The 19,608-nt window shown below is 36.1% G+C and overlaps 1 long non-coding RNA gene across 1 annotated transcript; it reads left to right on the forward strand.

Annotated features, from left to right (window-relative positions):
• The first annotated feature begins 1,818 nt into the window (after positions 1 to 1,818).
• On the forward strand, positions 1,819 to 15,430 carry LOC108712483. Its single transcript, XR_001934990.2, has 3 exons — positions 1,819 to 2,045; positions 11,351 to 11,484; positions 15,008 to 15,430. It is a non-coding gene; the product is annotated as an uncharacterized LOC108712483 (long non-coding RNA).
• Positions 15,431 to 19,608: the final 4,178 nt, after the last annotated feature.

Genomic DNA, 19,608 nt, shown 5'->3' on the forward strand with positions numbered 1-19,608 from the left:
ACTCAACAAAAAGTTCAGTGGGTTAGCTAAAGCCCTGATATCAATCTAACTGAGAATCTGTGACACTATTGAAAAACTGTGGTGCTCAAACATAATTTAAATTTTAAAAACCTTGAGAAAATCTGCCTGAGGTTTAGCTAAATTCGGTCCAGAACAGTGATAAAGCCACTACCGCAAAAACTCTAAGCTGTTGCTTATTTATAACGTTAGAAATAATATAAAGGTATATCGGTAGAAATAAGTCAAATAAACTGGACTTGCTGTGTTTTTCTTGAAGACATTAAACCAGTCATCCAACTGGCTTTTTTATTCAGTAAATGAACTTCTGAGTTATGAAAGCCAGTTGGATGACTGGTGAAACGTCTTCAAGGAAAACACAGCAAGTCCAGTTAATTTGACTTATTTCTACAGATATACCATGACCTGGATGAATGAGAATCTTCACACTCATAATGTAAAGGTATTTATCACTTATACTGGAATGTCTGAGTATATATATTGAAGAAGCACCGTGACAAAGATATAACGAAACAAAATATAACCACATAATTAATAACTATTTCTTTAGAACCTGACCCTCATTATAGAACAGTGCAGTCTCATCTTTCACTTGGAATGGGATACAATACATTATAAAATACTTTTACCATGTTATTCTGCCTTCTTACAGAATGTCACGATGCTCCTTTCTTAATTCTAAGAAAGAAAAGATCAAAGGAAGCTGTCCAGGGCTAAATGTGCCTCTTTACATGATGTTCTTTGTGTTCTGTCTTTACAACACTGAACCAATTTACTGAGGGAATAAAAAAAGAACATATATGACATTTCTCAGTATCTGTTTTCTATCTGGCAGAATATTAATGCTTCCAATTGTTGTTTAGTTCTTGGAATGAAAATAACTTCAACTTTTATTGTTGAAGGGCCTCTTGCTTTTTGGGAATATATATATATATATATATATATATATATATATACAAACAAAGGAAAGTTGTGCTCACCACTATTTCCTGACTATAGCTGGGAAGGGTTTTAAAAAATAGTGGTGAGCACAACTTTCCTTTGTTTGTTATAGTTTATACAGGAGCAGTGACCAGCTCCATGTTGTAGCTCCCACCCTTCCCAGCTATAGTCAGGTGATCCCACTGGTGTCTAATAAAAGGGCAGCCAAGTATGGAGGTTTACTTTGAAAGCAGCTAGTAAGTTGCAGGTAAAACCTAGTCCCTTTGTAAAATGTATAATGAAGCAATAGAATTCTTAATGAATCAGATGAAAATTAAGCGTAGGACTGGCCAGATATAGGATGACTTTGACGTAGTTGGCCAGCTTAAATATATTGCAATATATGGACAAACAATCCCTGTTTTGTTTAAAGGGTAAGGCATTTTTTAGTAGCAGTATGCACAAAATGTCGCTGTCTTAAATATATTGATAATGGGTTGAGTGCAGAGGACTCTTGTGTTTGACTATATATATATATATATATATATATATATATATATATATATATATATATATATATATATATATATATATATATATATATATATATATATATATATATATATATTGTAAGATATGGGTGTCTAAAGGACACGATATTGTGTGTATTTCACCAGCATTAAGCTGGTGAAATCAAAACTCCAGGGAAAACTGTGTTGCTGCAGCATGTAATGCTGCTTAATTCTGCACCAGCTTGGTAAAAGCTGGATTAAGGGTCCCTGGAGTGGATGGAAGAGAGCAGGGTGGGCTTCCATCCCTTGCTCCATGTAAGGGTTTTGCAGCTGCCAAGCTAAAGGCAGTTAGTGTTAATTAAGGATAGTTAAAAGGAGGTGTGGAGCAACACTTCAGAGCTGCTGCTGCTGCTTCCTGATAGAGACCTCCTGGAGTGAAAGAGGGTGAGGGGCTACATGTGCTTGTGAGCACCAGGGAACAAGAGTGATTCCCCTGAGCTGGAGAGAGGACCAGAGAAACCACTCCCAGAGTGTGCCCAGAGAGGATTCTGGGATTTGTGGTCTGCTGAAAGCCATTGAGGGCTAAACTCCACTGTAAGTAAGGTGAACCCCAGTGAGGGTGTGAAGCGGGACTGTTATTGCTATGATGTGAAGCATATGTGATGATTCCCCATGTGAAGCCAGTGGGCTGAAGAGTTTGTGTTTCTTGCAAATAAAAGCCAGCAAAGCGGCAATTTGAACTCTTTAAGGTGGTCAGTCTCCATTTATGTGCTGAAATCTGAAAATTTTAGTGGTTTTAGAAACCATGACTAAACTCACTTTCTATAAAACTACAGATGTCATGAAATTTATTAAAATATTCAGACTGAAAAAGTACGAACGAGAAAAGTCACAAAAACACAAAAGCCGGAGTCAAAAACACCCAAAAACCTCTAAAACCACAAATCAAAGAAAGATCTTCCAGTTGTAAAATGGACATCTGCCATTGATTTCTACATGCTTTCAGTTTTTGTTAGAGTATTTTCAGATTCAGAATTGTCTCAGTTTTGTTGCACGATAAATAACTTTTCCCCACAACTTTTCAGATTTTTGATGTCAAAAAGCCCAACCAGAAAAAGTCAGCGTTTAATAAATCAGCCTCTTAGTGGGTTATTTATTAAAGGGGAAAACACAATTTTTTGGAGAAAAAAAACTCTATCTTTTAAGTCCGATGGTGTTAAAAGTCCAAATAAAAAAGTACGCCAACTTACACCTGCCGAGATCATGTAGAAGTCAATGACAGACGTCCCGAAGATATCCTGATTTGCACTGGGTTTCCAAAAAAGTAGAGGTATTCAGGTATTAAGTCCGAAAAGGTTGCAGTATTCAGGCGTCAAATGCAAAAAAGTTGCAGATTCTGATTTTTTTTTTTTTACAATCTTATCGAGACTTTTCCCTTACAAGAATTTTTTGGGGAAATTTAATGATTAATTGGGGGGGGAGTATGTGCAGATTTGGTCGGAGTGGCTTTCCAAAAATAGTAGATAAATTTGGATTTGATTAATTAACCCCATAGAGTGTGGTGTCCCTGGACAAGCTATTTCAACATGTTCTTTATTATCTGTTTAATTAGTTATATGAAAGCAAAACAGTTGGTTTGGGGTTTCTGGTAGCTAAAAGAGTAAAGAAAATATATTCTACCCCATCAGGTATCCAAGTTCTTTGACAATATTTTACCTGAATGAGGGCTCAGCATTATATTCCCACATTTGCAGATATAATCTGCAGAAGAAATACAGTATAGCAGTAGGAAAGTTCTCTTCACACTGTGTTCATTTAAAACATAGATCGAATCCCTTTGTCTAATTATCTCAGTTTATTTAAAGTTTATTACCCCAATCTAAAAAAGACACAACACAAATTCAGTGAGGCAAAGTTGTATAAGTCATCAACTCCATCAAGATGGAACAGTCTTGCCGCTTAATGAGAAAGAAAAGTTCTGTCCTTCTCTATAGTATGAGTGTATAATGGCAAGAGTTTGTAATAATATCAGTTTAGCTGAAATCTGAATGCTTTTATTGAATACCACTCGGTTACTATAGAAGGAGATATTCTGGCTGATCCTGTTTTAAAGAAAATTAGTGTTCTATTCTATTTACTTTAGTCAGGGATATCTTGACACTTTCTTTCATTAAAGTATGCAGTGCAGAACAACTTGGCAATACATATATTCCTAAAGCTGTCAGAAAAATGGGTATCATGTAATGGAAAAGCATTTGCAGGGCAGCATGACCACGAAGAAGGCTGGCAGCTTACCAAGATTTTGCTACTAGCAAATGCAAAGTCATCTTATGTAAAATGGTACTATACTGCAGACATTACAAAACTAATAAGACATAGGTATAGAAAGATAGAAAAAGTATTAGTTTGTTCAAAGTATTAATGCACAGTGTTAGACTAAGGGGCAGATTTATCAAGGACTGAATTTCGAGTTCATGGGAGTTTGTAAAAACTCCCATGAACTCGAAAGTTCGACTTTCTTTTTTCAACTTTTTTTTTCAACTTTAATTGATTTTGAATCAAATTCGATTCAAGTTTTTTCACCAAAAAAAAAACAAGATTTTCAGGATGTCTCCAAACAACTCCAAATTGATTCCAGGACGCCCCTCCCCATAGGCTAAAACAGCAATTCGGCAGGTTTACGGTGGCGTATAGTCTAATTTGAATTCTTAAAGGGCCAGTACAGAATTTAAATTTTTTAAACTCCCTAGTCAAATTACACTTAAAATAAACTCGAAAATTCAAAATTTCGAATTTTCACTTTGACCTTTGATAAATCTGCCCCTAATTATTTTTCCAATTGAAATTTTGTTTTTACTGCAGGTAAATTTGCTGATATAATAAAAGGGGTAAGCTCGCCAACTGCAGGAAATTTTGTGTGTGGATTAGTGAAAATCTTGCTGATTGACCAAATGGTCGTATTTTCCAATTTGGACAATTAAAGGGGTGGTTCACCTTTACGTTAACTTTTGGCGTGTTATAGAATGGCCAATTCCACGCCACCTTTAAAAAAATAGTGTGCGCAGGTCAACAATTATGTGTTATCACACTAAATTCTTTATGCGTACCATCATTTATTGTGTGCATTGGCCTTAAAATTTGTGTGCACACGACCAAGCACATAGCTTAGAGACAATATTGCAACGCTAGGGTAATTTGGACCCTAGCAACCAGATTACCAAAACTGCAAACTAGAGAGCTGCTGAATAAGGTGCTAATGCAAGATGACTCTAGGGGCAAATTCACTAAGCGCCGAACGCTAGAGTTACTGCGCAAATTCACTAACGAACGCTGGCGTATTTTCGCTAGTGTTACTTCGCACCCTTACGCCTGGCGAATTTTCGCTACGGACGTAACTACGCAAATTCACTAACGCGCGCAGTGAACGCTACCTTTTACGCCAGACTTCCTTCGCTACCTCAGACCAGGCGAAGCGCAATAGAGTACATAGGGATTGCTTCAAAAAAAGTTAAAATTTTTTCTAAGTCCCAAAAAACGCTGGCGTGTTTTCTACATTATGGGTGATAGGCTGAAAAAGATCAAAATTTTTTTGGGGCTCCCCTCCTTCCCCCCTACATTTCCTGACTCATGGCAACTTACCTAGACAGTGGGCACATGTGTAGGGCAAAATAAAATTTTTATTTGATGTTTTGAAGCTTTTCTAGCCATTTGTAGTGCTGATACGTATTCCTCCATTGAAATTTGAATTTGGTGCCGTATGCAAATTAGCCTTCGTTAGCGTAACTTCGCTTTACTTAGCGAATCAACGCTAGCGCAACTTCGCAACCTTACGCTACCCCTGAGCGCAACTTCGGATTTTAGTGAATTTGAGAAGCGCTGGCGAAACTACGCCTGGCTGGCAGTTTTCCTTTTCTACCAGGTACAGTACTAACTCATACCATAAAGGAAAATTATACCACCAGAATGAATACTTAAGCAACATATAGTTTAAATCAAATTAAAGGGGTTGTTCACCTTCAAACAACTAGTTGTTATTAGATAGATCACCAGAAATAACGACTTTTTCCAATGACTTTCTATTTTCTATGTGTCATGGTTTTTCTAATATTGAAGTGTAAAGTGTCATTTCTCTCCTTCTGAAGCAGCTCTGGGAGGGGGGGTCGCCGATCCTGTAAACTGTTCTAAATGGACACATTTAGTTGATACATTTCTTATCTTTGTCCCTGCTGAGCAGAATCTCTGGGTTACATTACAGGCAGCTGTTAGAATTGATACAATTGTTGCTAATACTCCAGAGATGCTGCTGAGAAATGTATCAACTAAATGTTGCAAAATTGTAACAGTTTAGAGTCTGCACCTGAATTACTGAGCTGCCAGACTCAAACACCAGAGACACGAACATTCAACTTTAAACTTAGATTTTGGAAAAAACGTAAAAAATTAATTATGGAAAGTAATTGGAAAAAAGTCATTTTCTAGGGAACAATCTAAAAACAACTAAATTGAAAAAAGTGTTTGGAAGGTGAACAACCCCTTTAAAGAATCTTCCCAAACTGGTATATATATTTAAGTAAATATTGCCCTTTTACATCTCTTGCCTTGAACCACCATATTGTGATGGGCTCTGTGCTGTTAATTGGCTCATTTGACCTACAGTAAAATGCATGGTTTGCTTGGTTTGGGGGCAAAATGAGCCTATTGGATTATTGGGGTTGTTTTTTTTAGTAGGTTTAAGGTATAAAGATCCAAATTACAGAAGATCCATTATCCAGAAAACACCAGGTCCCATACCTGTACTTTAAGAGTTGGACTGTTGCGTCTTGGGCCCACCAGCAGTGTGACTGTCAGGCCCTCTATGAGAACTAAAGGGTCATCCTCCGGGCACCCAACCTTGCATCAATCTCAGCCCCTCCCCCTTGCATGCCGCGTTCTTCCCTCCTACCATCTTGGGCAGCCAGGTGAGAAGAGAGGGGATGTTCTGGGCAGGGGAGCAGGTCTGATCTGGCGGGGTCCATGAAGAACCTCCAGGTTTTTTTTCCATGTCCAACCGGCCCAGTCCAACACTGACTACTCTGCTCTATATATTATCTGTTTAAGAAATTTGCTGTAGTTAATTTGCAATTCTTATATGCAATGTGTTATCTGTAAAGTTTTGTATGGATAAGAAATAAAAGTGTTAAGAAATATTGCAAATCACTTACATATCCAGATTTAGTTTATGAATGTATCACACTAAGGCAAAAAATAAATAGTTTTGAGTATAGATTAGGAACCCATTCATGGCTACAGATCACTGTATCTACAAAAAAAGAACCTTCCAATCTCCACTGCAATTTAATATTTATATGGAATTTTAATGGGCTTGATTCAATGCACTAAATGTAAAAAGAAAATGTGAGAGAAAAGATATGTTCATCTGCGATAAAAAATGTGATATTGTTCCTAATTCAATTGATTGCGATATGGAATTTAGTGAATGTGAGAAGCATTTAACTTAGCAGCATTGTATTTTCTTGGTTTTCGTTTTGAGCAAAAACGGTTATCAATCTTCTCTTCGCAAATGACGCCGCAATTTAGACTGTTTTTTTAACATGGCAGTTTCATACAATCGCCATTCTGTTGTCTCCATTTTATTTTGTCAGATCAAAACCTCAGAAACCCATAAACACACCTGTACAATATATTAAATAATTTGCCTTTACAACCTTGCTGAATTCATTCTTGGCCAGGCCATCTGGTTACATTATCACATTTTGTGGAGACTGAATAAAATCCTAGAATCCTATTATAATAATAAATTATAATTACTGTAATAATTTTTTAGAATAATCATCTTTCAGTTTCATCTACAAACTATTCCAAGGTGAAAAAGAAAGACAGTTTAAAATTAACTATATCCTACAATATCTGTGCAATAGGGTAATAGTTTATAAGCAATACGATTTACCTGGTCTAGAAGAAAATGAATGTAAATTTTTTATTACCAATGGTTATTGCAGTTGTGCAAATTTGCACTTATCTTTATAAATTTGCTGTTGATAAGTATAAGTGCAAGTATAATTATAAATGTTCATTTACACTTTGTGGAGGGTTCAGCCCATTTATGAGCACAATTCAGCTGGTAATGCTCAGCAATAGGGATGGGCAAATTTTTTCACCTTGTTTTGCCACGGAAATGACGCCCATAGACTTGTATGGCGTGCGTTAAAAAAAAAAAAGACAAAGAAATTTCGCCGCGTGACAATTTTTTTTGACGCCCATAGACTTTAATGGGTATCTGTGACATTTTGCCGGCGGCAAATTTTTGGCGAAACAAAACGGGTCAAATTCGCCCATCCCTACTCAACAAACCTTTATTAGAAATACAGTGTCAGACTGGGCCAGCGGGTCAGTGGGGAATACTAACAACAACTAACTAATACTAAGTCTGATTGCATGAAGTTATGTAAAATAAGTAAATTAAAAAAAATGCAAGGTCACATTCTGCCAGAAGTTTGTCATCATCACTAAAATGACTGGATGTTATACTGATCATCATTCCAGCTGGGTTAACGGGAAGTCAGATATATAAAGATCAATAAGTAAAATAATGAGTCCTAAAAGGAACACTGGATCTACTATTATGTTTACTTGATATCAGCAATTGGTTGCTTTGCAAGGAGGACACTGCTGTATAATTTTGTGCATTTTCAGTTGTAGGAAATGCAATACCAAGCAGATTCAATAATGTTCTTAATTGTGCTGTCATGACAACAAGCACATCTGTATTAAAGAATACTCGGGTCACATGACCTAGTTTCCTTTAGCTTATTAATGTCACTAATTACTTACTTGTAGCATCTGCTGAATGGCTTGGTGGTTTTGCCAGCATATATTGATTAAACAGATACTTATATAGAAAATTAGAACATTTTGCAACACGTACTTTCAGGTTGTGTGTTTCCTGCTGTTTTCTTATTGCTTGATTTGTACTATATGAAAAACAATTGTCATCATTTTGTCATTTGTCATTGTAAATCATGGGGCACATCCTAGTTTCATCTAGCCTTATTTGCTAACAGGTGCAATTTGATCCTCAGTTTTAATAATCCATAGTACTGACCAGGGGTCTTCAACCTTTTTTATTTGTGACCCACATTCAAATGTTAAAAGAAATGGGGACAACACAAGCATGAAAAAAGTCCCTGGGGATGTCAAATAAGGGCTGCGATTAGTTATTTGGTAGCCCCTGTGTGGACTGCCAGCATACAGGAGGCTCTATTTGTCAGTACATTTCGTTTTTATGCAATTCAAACTTATTTCCAAGCCTGGAATTCATAAATAAGCACCTGCTTTGAGACAACTGAGAGCAACATCAAGCGGATGGTGAGCAACATGTTGCTTGTGAGCCACTAGTTGGGGATCACTGGTATAGGCAATGGTTGACTGACTTTTTGATTCAAGTCTCCCATGGAGGTCTAAAAAGTTCATATTACCCAAACTGAACCCCCAAGCTGGCATTTTTGAAACCAAATGCACCTTCTTGCTGAGCTGCCTCTGCCACTGCTCTAGGTCCCAAAGTAGGGTAAGGCCACGTATTTGTAAACTACTAGTATAATGATTTAATAATCATGGACATTGCAAACAATGCTGCTTGTTGGGCTGTGCAATTTCAAGTGAATTGCATTTAAATGTATTGCAATCACTTCACTCCAGTGAAAAGCTTTTTATAGAAGTGCCCCTGTTTGAAATGATCTGATGCCTTACAACTACATACTAATCATCATTCTAGTGAAGTTAAGTTAATGAAAGTGTAATAAAATTGTTTGAATAATGGTTATGAGTTACTGCTTAGTTGTAGCTTTACACCTATGTATTGAAAAAAATAAACCAATAAAATAAAACCAATCTTTTATTTTACATTTTTTATTTTTAAATCACCACTGGAGGTTTTAGATGCTTTAGTGAATTTGGTTTACCTTCTACTTACTAATTTTGCAAATTAAAATATTAAAATAAAATATTTGTTCTGTTAACAGGATTTTGTCCCCTACTTGTATTATTTGTTGCTACTGCAACCAATTTGCATTAAAGCAGATAATAACATTATTATTGTACATATTTAGATAATACAAACGCAAGTATTCTATGATAAAAATGTGTAAAATCTAATATATCTATTGTATTTTTAACCTAATGCAATTTTAGAATTAAAGAAAGTCTTTTGTGTATATTTGTGGAATCCTGATGTTTTTTTTCTATTAGAAATAGGCAAAGTGAATACTTTCAATTCCTGTGAATGCAAAAAACAAGATTGTGTCAGCTTTCAGGGAAGCCTATTTGACAGCTAGAAAATAATAGGCTCTGAAATGGTATTCTCTATTAAAAACAGGAAAAATGATCAAAGTTCTCAATGTTCTAACAATGTTTGCTGAATAATGCTCACCAGTGGACTGTATTGTTAATGCTGCTTTTGTTTTGCAAGGAAAAAGGATGCTTAAGCAGAGGGTAAAATCTATTTTAACCATTCTGAATATTTGTCAAGGTATTTCCATAGAAAAACATATTTTTCAAGTTCGCTGGAAATGTATTCAGTTACAAATATTTTCAAGGCAATAAGTTGCCACTGTCTATGTGACAGCCTGCTCAGCAGATCCCATATGTGACAGCAAGTATAGGTATTTTTATGCTGGAACACTTGCTGGGATACATGCCAAACGTTGTAAACGGATATTATATGTTGCATACCTAGTAAAATAGGTGGTGCATTATTCAACTACTACTAAAGGGGTAGCTGGGACCTGGTTGCTCATTGGAATATTTATAATATGCTGAGTACCCATACCCCCAACCCTTCTGAATGTACCACAGAGTGATATGCTGTGGTTGCAGAGATTTTTACATCTAGCTCCATTATACATTCCAACCTCAAAGCCTCTAATATGTGCTGTTTAATGAACATACTCCATACACTGTACCACATCTTCATATATCTCAATATTCTTTGGCGGCTTAAATAATTGATTTTGGATTATGCTGGCAACAGGGCTTTTTCCATGAAACTGTGCTTAGCATTCACTTCCATGCAGCTAATTAAGCATTCCTTATGTAAACCCATCAGTATAATGGTAGTTACTTTGTAAGGTTCATCATTATAGTCAGGTAGAATTTACAGTATGTTTGAGAACTGATGTACTCGTGCTGGTATTCATGACTACTTCTATTCATTTATTTTACCTAATCAGTGGAAGGAAATATTTATCATTCTAAGTACCAAGAATTTTTTTCCCATCTTTTCTTTCTGACTTTAAAATAACAGTGTAAAGGGAGTCTCCGGGTTACAAACATCCAACTTACATAGAACTCATACTTACAAACAGAGGCTATTACAGTAATGTACTGTGGTTTGCTTGGACTTTATTAGCATTTAGCTTTAATAAACCACCTAGCCCAACCCCTTCTGGTGTGTGTTGTCTACTGCAGAGCACAGAAAGGTACAAATAAATATTCACAGAAAGGTAAAAATAAATATTATATTAAGACAAACGTCTGTCTAAGTTGCTGAAAAGATCACGTTATTTGGAACCTTGAACAGTGTTGGGTACACTCAGATGCACAGGGCACCCCTGTGAATTCCGGTGTTCACTGATGCCCTTTTGGGGCCCGGGCTTTCTGCTGTGGAATCTACAAGGAGTAGTGCGTAATAAAGTAATAAGTCCGAAAACACGATACCGGCAAGGATTTAGGCAAGATGTAGTCAAAGAACATGTAAAACCGGTCAAAGCAGGTGGCAGGATTCAAAGTCAAAAAGTCAGGCAGGAGTCAAAACCAGGAATTCAAACACAGAATAACGCTTAGGCAGGATCTGAAAACAGAAGCCAGCTTGGGCACTGTTAAAATGGCAATTTGTCTTTTTAAAGGGAATCTTTGGTACCAAAATTCGAATTTTGGTCCGAATGATGTCATGACGCAAGCGTGATGCCGGCGACAGTTGGAAGATTCGTGATGTCAGCGCCGGACACTTCGCCGCAACCCGGAAGAAACGCGCCAGGAGGTAAGAGCACTGGAGGATCTCCCGTGTAAATGTCAATGTTGTAATTTACATACATATTCAACTTAAGAACAAACCTACAGACCCTATCTCGTACATAAACCGGGACTGCCTGTATTTATCTCAGAAATATGAATAGATCAGTGCCATTTGCAGAAACCAAACTAGCTATTCATGCCACAATTTTATGCATTATTGGCCAAGTGCCAAAAAAATTATTTTTGCTTAAGCAATATTCCATCCTCTGATTTGATGTTATCACAGTCTATATCTTGGGAGAGAAATGTCGTGTGTTATGGTGTTACCGTAGGTAGACTGATAAGAGACAGGGACCGCAATCTTCTAACATTTCTGTTGTGTCCCATTCAGTCTGGCCATTGCTTGATTAAATAGATTATTTTTGGCCATCTACAGATATGGTAAAAGGGTACATGGGTGGTTTGATAACCAGAACAATGTTCATTGTGTGTCATCATGATACCTGCCAATTGACTAAATATGAATGGATGAATGAATACGTGAAACTGTTTGGCTGCTTGAAGAACTTTAGTCGTCAGGCTGTCGTACTGTCAGTACCTATTTACATGTAATTGATTACTGCCCTAAATGACTTCAAGGGGTGATATTTCTTCCCACCTTTCCCAACATTATTTGCACCCTCATACTGATCATATACTATGGGCTGAAATTGAGGAAATTACACTTACAGTGCATGTACAGTAAATGGGACTTCTGGAATCCTTATAGTTCAGCGTAGTTAATAGAAGTCCCTTGAGAGAGCAAATCCTTATTGTGTTAAATTTCTGTTTTGAGGACTCACTACACAGTTCCATATAAGGATACACAGTTACTGTTTTGGCAAAAGAGAAATGTTTTGTTCATTCATAATATGACCATATTATTTGTCAGTGAACCTAATAATAAAAAAAAACAGGAAGAGATTGCCTTGATTAAAAATTCTGTTTTCCTAATTTATTTCCTATGGGACATTGGGACCCCAGTATTTTAATGACAGGAAGCTGACTGCATGCTGTTTACACTTGTGTTATGGTTTGTTTTTCCTGATTCTAGCAGCTTTATTTCCACAATATTTCCTATGAAGTTGTTTTGATTGTAGTAGTTCTAGTTCCTACATTCAGAATTAAGTCTGGTGCTTTGGTGTTTCACAAACAGGTGGGGGCAGATTCACTAACGGGCGAATTTTCGGCAGCATCAGCTTCGCACCCATCGCACCAGGCGCAAATACACTAATTAACTTAAATGTGACGTTTCGTCCCGGGCTTTGAACGCTGGCGACTTTTACTAGTGTTACTTCGGCTGTGCGAGCATTTCATATCGAAGATGCACTAGCATTCTTCGCTAGTGTATGGAGGTCTTTATTATAAATTTATTATAAATGTTACTGCAAATGGTTGAGTTACCGTTTTATATTACACATGTCCCGGGAACCTTAATAAAGACAAGAGAGTTAATATAATGTCCTACACATGTAGGATTATGTAAAATTAATGTTGCATAAATAATAATGTGTTGAGAAAACTGCTTACCCAAAAAATTAAGTTAGGACTTTTGCAGCCAATCTCGCTTAAAAAAAGGAAAGTTGCCAGCTTTTTTGAACTTTAATGCATTTTCAGCACATAGAATATGATGTATGTGTCAGAAGATTGAGGAAGATCTTGCTGCTTTATAGCACTTTGCATGGTCTGAGGTGGCGAAGGCACAAAATAATCCATAAAAAAACAATATATAAACATGTATAATAGCAATATATAATGCACCAAATGTAAATAGATGAAGTACATATGTACCTAATCGATCAAAAGAGGTTTTTTTAAAATATGACTTAATGATATAAAGAAAAACTCTTTTGATCGATTAGGTACATATATACTTCATCTATTTACATCTGGCGCATTCTATATTGCTATTATACATGTTCATATATTGTTTTTTATGGATTGTTTTGTTTTTTTTCTCTTTTTCCTTATTTGTGTTTTGATTGGTTGTCCCCTATATAAATGCTCATATCCTGTGGCTGACAGAGCCCATGACTAAGTGCCCTAAGTGGGTGCGAAACTCGTAGGGCGGATGGAGGTGATACACATTTTTTAAATTTGTATACATAAAAATATTTTTTAACTAATCCTCTCTGGCCCTGTGGATCCATTTGAGTGCCGATCAGCCCTGCTTCTACTTATCCTATGCAGTTCTTTAAACAGTTTGAAAAAAATTGTGGAGCCGAGCAATACAAACACAGCAATATTTCAGCTATTTCTGAACAACCAAACCAGGTCAAATATTAGTCAATGATCATATACATGAGCCAATAGGTTGCACAAATTTACCAACATGTCAAAATAGAAATAATGTTTAAAAAAGGCTAAGCATGGAATTCATTACATTATAGGGCTCACCTCAGCCTGAAGTTGCCATGTTTTCTGCCACAACGCAGCATTTCTCCTCATAATAGCAGATGCCCTCTAATTACCATTTGCTGCTTGTACATGCTGTACCAATAGGCCCACAAATTAGCATTCATTTTGCTGCAATGTTTTTTTAACTCCATGTGTGCAAATGGTATGATTTCTGGTGGTATCACTCACTCAAAGCAAATCATTTTTGGTTATGGATACAAGGAAACCCAGGAATTAATAGCAGGTCCAGGCTTTTGTTAATTTTTGGGTTCATATGGGGAATCCTGGTGAGAAACTAGTCAAACTCCAGGCTCGTAGCATAACTGGAGTTTCTGGGACCAACAACAAAACCATTTAAGACCCCACAAACCTTGAGTGAGATGATCTGTGGCTTAAATGCACTTTATCATGTATATTAATTTGCTTATTATTATATAATGTACTATCTGTAGCAAGTATAGTCTTAAAGGGCACCTATCACAGCCAAAATCAAACACATATAAACAATCTGACCACTACAACCTAAATTTTTGTCAAATGGGTATGAGTCCATACTGTGACTATAACATGCAAATGAGCTCACGAGCATGCTCAGATTGTAGCACTGTGCTGAGTATTCTACCCAGAATGCCAGCTTTAGTAAACTCCTCCACTATAAGTATCACAAGATTTCCCTATTTTGTCCCCTGCTGGTGATGTCATCATGCAAATGAAGGGCACACACTAACGTCCAGAGGTGGCAGCACTACTGAACAGCAGCTAACACAGAGGTTTGGCTCATTTGAAAATAGCTTAGAAGGGTTGCTACGCAACCAAGGAATTTCAACTGAGTATGTACAAGATTTCAGAGCTGCAGTTGGCTAAGATATAGGTAGGAGGAGGCAATGAAATCCAAGATGCCTGCCTTAACTAGAACTGCAGTGGAAATAGGGGAGATCTTGCAGAAGGTATAGTGAGCTGATGATTTACATAATACAAAAAATTCTAACTGTTTTAAAAATCAGATTTCTTGTAAATGATTTGTTATGATTGGTGCCCTTTAATTTTTTATATTTCTTTATAGTTATTTTTTTTATAGTTTTTAAATTATTTTTCTCCTTTTCTCTTTACAGATGTAAGTGAGGGTCATCAATGACCTCAGCAGCCAAGATACTATTGCTCTTTAAAACTACAGTTAAACATTCAGTCCACTTTCCCCCCATTAATTACAGCAAATTACAGCGCTAACACTGGCTCCCCCAACCTGACTGAACACATTCCCTGTTATTTTTCTCAATCAGTTGTGTCTCACAGAGCATTCTATGAGACAAATGCCTTTCCAGACAATGTGCTAGCATACCAGTGCATTGTTTTCACTGTGGGAATACAAACAGTTAACATTGTATCAGTGGTTTTTCTCCTCAAATAGAATCTTGCCCATAAATTTTCAAGTGATAAACCATAAAATAACACATCACCTTTGTGCCGTTAGTTATACAATTCTCTTATAGATTCACTGCAATATACTATAATAGAAACAACTTATTGATCTATTGAATTTAATATATGCAGAACTCTATATCAAATCATGTAATCTTGCTCAGTTGATATACTGGTTTTAATTAATACTTTAATAAAGCATTTCATATATGTAATTTTTCTTGGGAAGGCAGTAACAACGTTCAGGTTTGTATGTTGTTTTGTTTGAAGCAGATCTTAAAAACTATGGTGAGAAAATCTAATAAATGATTAAGCTAATGATTCGATTTAGCTTTCCATCATATGTAAACAATACAAGTACTGCTGAGCATGGGGTCATAAGGAAACAAGGAAATGACAGCTGGTTGAAAAGCTCATTTGGATACAGTATCTGTCGATCTTCCTTTTTCCTGTTGCAGTTAAAAGGGAAAAAAAAAACCTGAATTTTTTTTCTATTAAAAATCAGTAATTTCCTGTTTTATAAAATGCAGAATTCTATTAATCAATAGAGGATGGTGCTTACATTTTTCTCTCATAATTTATCAAGGAAGAAATATAGCTGTTTAAAATGCTAAACAGAATACACAAAGTAAGTTGAGTGTTTGTTTTCCAAATAGTGTTAACAGATGCCTTTTTATATATGAAGAATTTGATGCCAGTTTATATGAAAAAGGATTTTATTGTCAGCAGGGAACAGATGGGGGTCAAAGAACAGGGTGTTTTATTGTAGCTGCCGGTGTTTGTGTTTTTAATGAAGAAGCAGCAGATGACTGCTAGCCTTTTGAAATCTGTAGAAATGTAGAAGATATACAGCTTCCAATATTAATTGCTAATTGCAGTTAAGTAGTAAATGATGAATAGTTGATCAAATCTGATATAAATGGAACATTAAAATGTTAAACTGATTTTTTTTAAAGCTTTGATAAAGGTTTCCTTCCTGAAGTTCTTGGGCTTGGCTTACTGAACATCCCAATTGCTTAGTACAGAATAAATAGTTAATTTTTCTAGTAGTTTATTTTCCCGTGCAATGGTGAAATAAAAACTAAAAATAAAGTATACTGTTGCTTGTAGGTCTCAGCAAGGGATTACTAATGGTGGAATTGGTTGTTTTTACTTAATACTAGAATGACAGCTATGCACTTAAGAAATCAGCAAGGATAGTACTGGGGTTGTGTAGGGAGATTTCAGCTGGATTTAGGATTGATTTAAAAAATGATTGGTATTGGTATATGCTACAAATCTCAAATTATAAATGACTAGGATGAGGCTCGGCAATAATTATAAATTTACAAAAGTTTCTCAAATAGGTCTGCTTGTAATTATAGGCAATGGAGTAATGGGCTAGCCAAGCAAGAACAATCACATGGATTTGTCAATATGCTAACTAGCATTATCCTTTATTTTTACAACATATTCTGTAGTGTTTTTACACAATTCGTATCAATATCCACCCCAGTGGTCCTTACAATCCAAAATAAAAGATGCAAAATGCTACTTGACAAATATACATGTCTGTATATTCCCCATAGAAACAAGAAAATACAAAGCCTTGCATATAAAAAAAACCCTTTACAGTTTATTAGCAAAAAATGTTCATACAGAGAGACCAATGAAGCATGTAAAAAAGCAATCAGGCAAGCAAAAATATAAAAAGAAAGGACATCCCTGAGAAGCAAAACAAATCTTATATTATGTTTTAAATATATAAATAAGAAAAAATAAAGTAGGGGGTATAGGTCTTTTGTTTACACTGTTGAGAAACCAGTAAATAAATGTTTCATTTTAAAAATAACCCAATACATTTAAGTCAAGGTTACTGGGTGACTCAGGCAGAAGTTTATAATACATACACTTAAACATGTGAAAATAAACAGTCCAGTACCAGATGGTATGCACCTAAGGGTACTAGATTGGCGTAGCTCTGTGGTTGCCAACACCTTTTTAAATCTATTCTTTCATCATTGTATGATCATTGGTTTGCATGGTGCAAGAGATTGGTGAATTGTTACTTTGTCATTATGTGGCAATTATTCAAAAAAGATCCCTTTCTCAGCCTGATAACTATAGGTCTGTTAGTTTAACATCTGTTGTAGGAAAGATTTTGGAGTGGTATTAAGGTATAAAATACAGTTGAACCCCCATTTTAAGTTTTTCAGGGGACCAGAAAAAAATGGTGTAAAATCCAGGAAAATGTAAAATCAGGAAAATGTATTAAGCATAATTTAAAAGTGGGACCACAACACAACAATGTAAAATGAGGGAAAACTTAAAATCAAGGGATGTAAAATTGAGGTTTCACTGTAGTGGAATACTTTTCAGATCACAATACTATGTGGATGCTATATTATAAAGTGAAGGTTTTCCTTCAATTTGATCAATTTTACAATTTACCAATACCTTTCTGGTGGTCAAGAACAATTTTCTGACTTCAGGAAAGTGTTAATAAATTGATACATCATTGAATGTTGATACCTGACAAGGGGTCTGACTGCTTTGGGCCATAGTACATACAGGTATATCACTATATTAACACCTATCAAAATCAAGTGCTTCATGATCTGGACAATTTTTTTCCCAATTTGGAAGGAATTATACCAGATCTTGGACTGTTGTTAACTATGAAAAGGTGAGCGTAAACTAAACCTTGGAGTTGCAGTCAATGTGATCTACTTAGATTCTACTAAAGCCTTCCAGGTGTTGCAAATAGCCAAATATATTAATATTGATTGATATTTATGGCTCTATTTAGTGGATCTGGTAATCACAGGTTGGACTAGCAACTTATACTTCAGCTCCATTACTTTTAACATAAGCACTCTACACCTCTCTTGGTTCAGCTTTTCACTCTACTGTGCATGTGCACCCACACAAAAACCCTGGGACAATGAAGTTTTCTGCTAACAGGTGCACCACCCATGGTATCAGGTAAGTTATTACAACCCCTGGGGTTGCCCTTACATTTGGCACCCCCATTGATTGGACCTTTTCCTTTAAGTAATTAAATGTGTGGTTACAGTATTCCAGAGTTATTAGTGGCTGATATGGAATGTGTTGGCTCTGTGAGGAGCACAGTACAATAAGGTATTTATGGATAAGCAATAGACACAAGGGACTCCAGCTTAGTGAAGGTGTTTAAGACTCTCTGGACATCAGTTGAACTCGCAAGTGTTATTTAAAAATTCTGAATGTTTATCACTGGTTTCAATGTAAAATCATTCACTGGCAAATATTACAACATTATCGCTAAGCAAAGGTTAGCATTAACACGGGCTCTGACGTTTCGATAAATAATTTGCCGCAAAAAAAATTCCATTTGCAATGCTGAAATTTTATCACATACACTGAGCCTGTTCACAAAATCCATTTGTTCTTAAACATTGCAAGGAAGTTGTTGAGGTCTGTCATCGGTCAAAAAGGACGCAAATTTTCACTAACATTTGCAAATGTGTTTGCAAATGTTACATTCCCCCATATGTGTATGGAAAAAGTTGAGAATCTCTGGACATCACTAGAAGTCTGAGTATGTGGAAAAAGTAAGAATTTACATGGTCTGTTGTAATAAGGAACTCAGACATTTCTCATACTTATTTTCAGTTAATTCATGAATTAATATCACTTCGGGCAGATGGGCCTGTTAGGACACCAGTAGTTTCTGCCATCAGCTAATTGTTCTTTAGGAATTGCTCTATGCTTTCAATCCATCACTAATTGATTAAAACTTTTTTAGCAGCAGTGAAAGATAGTCTTGTTAAAGCTGCATACAGAGAGAACTGATACAAAATAGGCATAATCTTCTTATTCAACATCAACTAGGTTAATGGCACATGTAGTGTTTGCTCTGCTGGCTTATTTCTGCCATCAGAGAAATTCCTGTCATGCCCATGCTGCCTGTTATTGTATAATAATTATGACAACCACTCGTCACCAGCGACAACAGGTATATTTTGACTCAATAATCTGCATTTGGGGTTTTTTAGGTCAATATTACAGTTGGTTAATGGCAGTTTCAATTCGGGTAAATAGCAGGCAACCCACTGACAGCCTTGTTTCTGCCTTTGGAAATACACCAGCAGAGAATTCACTGGTGTGCAAGCCTAAGGTCTATAGCTCATGCAGTGTTCTCATTACCATTACTTGATTGAGTAAATCTAGTAGTCTCTTCTCATTCAAGTTAATGGGAAGCAGTAAGGAGTAAGTGGCAGTGTTTGATCATTACCATAATTAGCAGCAATGAAAATGCAGTTTGTGCTATAAA

The sequence above is a fragment of the Xenopus laevis genome, chromosome 3S, assembly GCF_017654675.1.
Source record: "Xenopus laevis strain J_2021 chromosome 3S, Xenopus_laevis_v10.1, whole genome shotgun sequence".
Taxonomy (NCBI): domain Eukaryota; kingdom Metazoa; phylum Chordata; class Amphibia; order Anura; family Pipidae; genus Xenopus; species Xenopus laevis.